At 34.2% G+C, this 4797-nt stretch overlaps 1 pseudogene; it reads left to right on the top strand.

Annotated features, from left to right (window-relative positions):
- Nucleotides 1-226: 226 nt before the first annotated feature.
- Nucleotides 227-4512, top strand: LOC105954058 (uncharacterized; annotated as a pseudogene).
- The last annotated feature ends 285 nt before the right edge of the window (nt 4513-4797 follow it).

The following is a 4797-nucleotide window of genomic DNA, read 5'->3' as shown; positions in this document are numbered from 1 at the left end:
ATGAAGTATCAAACAGAATGCATGTCGTAAGGTATACTATTAATCTTATCCACGTTATTAAAAGAGTTAATTTAAATTACAAATTATCTGTTTATATGGGATCTTAACAAAATTTAATGTTGTATTCGTTATAGGATGGAACCAAGTTCGAATGAGTTATCGAATTCTATTGTTAATGATCTAAAGGACATGCTCGATCAGTACAATCCATATGCACAGGCTTATAGAATGGTTAGAGATAAAATTGAAAGTTCAGCATTCCATGAAGTCAAATTACGACTTTTAGGAAAGAGAGGTCACGATGCTAGAAGATACAATCTTCCTTCTGCATCTGAAGTAGCAGCTCTTATAGTTGGTGACTTTGATTCTGCCGACGCTGAGCGAGACATTATTGTGGAGACACAATCTGGACTACTACGTCGTGTCTCTGTTGTATCTCCAGCTTATCTTCCACTACAATATCCTTTATTGTTTCCACGTGGAGAAGATGGTTATAGAGACGATATTGCACTAAATGATAGGAGCAATTCAGTATCTAATAAGAGACATAAAGTGTCAATGAGAGAATTCATGGCATTTCGAATTCAACAACGAACCGTTGAGAGCGGAACAATTTTAGGTTCCAAACGTCTGTTCCTACAACTTGTGGTTGATTTTTTTAGCACACTTGAATCTGCCCGTTTAGCATATATTCGGATGCATCAGAAAGAGTTAAGGGCTGACATATACAAGGGCCTTTCAGAAGCATATTTGAGAGGAGAAAATAATTCATCAAGAAAGGGGAAACGTGTCATATTACCAGCAACATTTATCAATGGAGCTCGCTATATGATACAAATTTATCAAGATGCGATGGCTATATGTCGATGGGCTGGATATCCGGATTTGTTTGTTACATTCACATGCAATCAGAATTGGATCGAGATAACAAGATTTCTCAGGGGTCAAGGTTTGAAACCTGAAGATAGACCGGATATTGTTTGTCGAGTTTTTAAAATCAAAATCGATCAGTTCATCAAGGAGATAAAACAAGGCAAAGTGTTCGGTAAAGTGAAATCATGTACTACATAAAAGTTTTCTAAAACTTAGGATAGCATTTACATAATATTTTGATCATAAAATTTTAATCTTAAAAATTATTTGCCATAACTTATTTCAATTATGCTAAACATAATAACAACTTATGTTAAATATAAAATTTATTTTAAATTATATACTTAATAATTTAAATAATATTAAAATAATATTTTCCTCAAAAACAATATATTAACATAATATTACTATTATTACCTACACTTATTATAAGAATGCCTAATTGTGCACATTTTCAAATTATGATTCCTTTACAAACTACTATACGTAAATATTATATCTCAAATCATTACACGAGCAAGATTTTATGCATTTACTTAATTATTTTGAATTTTCTATTTTGTATGTAGTCATGTACACAATAGAATTTCAGAAGCGAGGACTGTCACATGCTCATATACTAATCTTTTTACATCCTGACTACAAATATCCAAATCCAGAAGATATTGACAAAATAATATCTGCTGAAATCCCTGATGAAAATGAAGATCCCGTGCTTTATAGTTATGTTAGTTCTCTTATGATCCATGGTCCATGTGGTGTATTTAATCCAACTGCTTCATGCATGGAGAATGGGAAGTGTACGAGGCACTTCCCTAAAAAATTCAATGATCGAACATCTAACGATAAAGACGGCTATCCACTCTACAAGAGAAGGGATAATGGCAGGGTAGTCAGAAAAGGAAAAAATGATGTTGATAATAGATTTGTGGTTCCTTATAATCCATATCTGATGAAAATGTACAAGGCGCATATAAATGTTGAGTGGTGCAACCAATCAAGATCAATCAAGTATCTTTTCAAGTACATCAACAAAGGTCATGATCGTGTTACTGCAAGTTTTTATGGAGCAGAAGCAGAAAATTACGATGAGATTAAGATGTACTATGACTGTAGATACTTATCACCATGTGAAGCAGTGTGGCGAATATTTATGTTCGATGTTCATTTCAGAGAACCGGCAGTTGAACGTTTGCCTATTCACCTGCCCAATGAACAAATTGTATTTTTTGATGGTGATGAGCCTCTTGAATCGGTTGTTGAAAGACCACATGTACAAAGATCAAAGTTTCTAGCATAGATGGAGGCAAACTCTACATATAATGAGGCAAAGGGTCTTACTTATGCAGAATTTCCGACGAAATTTGTCTGGAAACAGCCTTTACGTGCGTGGACTCCTCGAAAGAAAGGATTTTCGGTGGGAAGAATTCATTACGTAGCCCCAGGAAGTGGTGAATTATATTATTTGAGAATCTTGCTCAACATAATTAAAGGACCTTCTTCTTATACCGAGTTAAAAACCATCAATAATATGGTTTATCCTACGTTTAGAGATGCTTGCTATGCAATTGGTATGTTAGATGATGATAAGGAGTACATAGATGGTATTGAAGAAGCAAGCCAATGGGGTTTTGCTAAGTTCCTACGAAATATGTTCACAACTTTATTATTGTCGAATCAAATGGCACGGCCTGAAAATGTTTGGGATAAAACATGGCATTTTCTGAGTGATGATATCCTGCGCATGCAAAGAACTTTACTCCAACGTGAAGGTAATTATTCATATATTTTGAATTATTTTATATATTAATTTATTAACATAATTTTTATTTTTTCTTTCATTTATTCTGCATCTATTGCGGCTAATTGAGAAATAAAATTTTTATATCTTAGATTTGCAGCTTGATGAAGATGATTTGAAAAATTTTGCACTTGTGGAAATTGAAAATAAGTTGCGGAGTAGTAATAAGAGTCTAGCTGATTTTCCAACAATGCCGTTCCCAAACATGGCGCTTCTTCCACAAATTCAAAATAGACTTATCTATGATGAACTCAATTATGACAGAAGTGCATTGGTTGCGGAACATTTGGAGTTATTGTCAAGTCTCAATGACGAACAAAGAGTTATCTATGACAAAATAATTGCACGAGTAAATGAGAATTGTGGTGGTTTATTTTTCGTTTATGGTTACGGAGGTACTGGCAAGACATATATTTGGAGAACGCTTTCGGCTGCTTTAAGGTCAAAAGGTGAAATAGTACTGACAGTCGCTTCAAGTGGAATATCATCTTTACTCATCCCTGGTGGAAGAACAACACACTCAAGGTTTGCAATTCCTTTTAAGGTTCATGAAGAATCTACTTGCAACATTGCATGTGATTCCCCTTTGGCGGAGTTGATAATGAAAGCAAAACTCATCATTTGGGATGAAGCTCCGATGATTCACAAGCATTGTTTTGAGGCCGTACATCAATCTTTGAAGGATATCCTAAGCAAGTCAGATCCTGAAAATGAGAATAAACCCTTTGGTGGCAAAATAGTTGTTTGTGGAGGTGATTTCAGACAAATTTTGCCTGTTGTGCCAAAGGGAACAGGACAACAAGTTGTGTCGGCGAGCATAAATTCCTCACATTTGTGGCAGCATTGTGAAGTGTTAACATTAACAAAAAATATGCGGCTTTCTTCAACAAGTTCTAATTGCGAGGAATTGAAGAATTTCTCAGATTGGGTGTTAAGTATAGGCGATGGTACTAATGGTGACGACAATGATGGAGTTATGGACATTGAAATACCTGATGATTTGCTTATAAAACCATTAGGTAACCATTTAGCTTCTATTGTTGAAGAAACTTACCCAAATTTGCTCGCTAATATAATGGATTCTGAATACTTACAACAACGAGCTATATTGGCAACTACAAATGAAATTGTTGACAAGGTTAACGATTACATGTTGTCTTTGGTTCCGGAAGATGAAAAAGTCTATTTTAGTTTCGATAGTCCATGTACGGCGAATGAAAGTGTCGACTCACATCATGACATTCATACTCCAGAGTTTTTGAATACTATTACATCTTCGGGTCTGCCAAACCATGAATTAAAGTTGAAGAAAGGTGTTCCTGTTATGTTGTTGAGGAATATAGATCAGTCCAATGGGTTGTGTAATGGTACAAGATTGACCATTACTCGGTTGGGAAATCGCGTTCTGGAAGCAAAAATAATATCAGGCTCTAATGTCGGACAAAAGGTCTTCATTCCAAGATTGTCGTTAACACCGTCAGACAGTAGAATTCCATTTCACTTTCAGAGGAGGCAGTTTCCCATCGTTCTTTCCTTCGCTATGACAATAAATAAAAGCCAAGGTCAATCCCTTCAAAATGTTGGTCTATATCTTGAAAAGCCTATTTTTTCTCACGGACAACTGTACGTAGCTATTTCGAGGGTTACCAGTCGAAAAGGTTTGAAGATACTTATAGTTGACAAAGAAGGAAATACTTCAAAAAATACAACAAACGTTGTTTATAAAGAAGTATTTCAAAATTTAAGGTAATTTTGTTTTACATTTTTTCACATTTCTTCTTGCGTAAGTCTTATATTCAACTATATATAATGCGTTCGTATTGTTTTGCAGAGTGTGAAGATGCAATATCATTAAAATGAATGTATTGACTCTCAATTCGAATTGTCATACAATATCAAAGGTAATTGTTTTTTTTTTTTTTTTAAATTTGTTCGTATTTTTCCGTTCAATATTTTTATTATTATTTGTACTCATATATGTTGCTATTGGGAATTGTTAACCTACAGTTAATGTCTTCGGTACCAGTGAAGTGCAGACATTTTCTGAACGGTTAATTTGTTTTTTTATTTTTTTTAATTAGATATTTTTAAGTGTAAAAAGAAGCAAATGTGCATTCTATTTA

Source organism: Erythranthe guttata, chromosome 11 (assembly GCF_056151865.1).
Source record: "Erythranthe guttata isolate IM_541 chromosome 11, IM_541, whole genome shotgun sequence".
Lineage (NCBI taxonomy): Eukaryota > Viridiplantae > Streptophyta > Magnoliopsida > Lamiales > Phrymaceae > Erythranthe > Erythranthe guttata.
The sequence above is the reverse complement of the archived record's forward strand: the minus strand, read 5'-3'. Positions and strand labels throughout refer to the sequence as shown.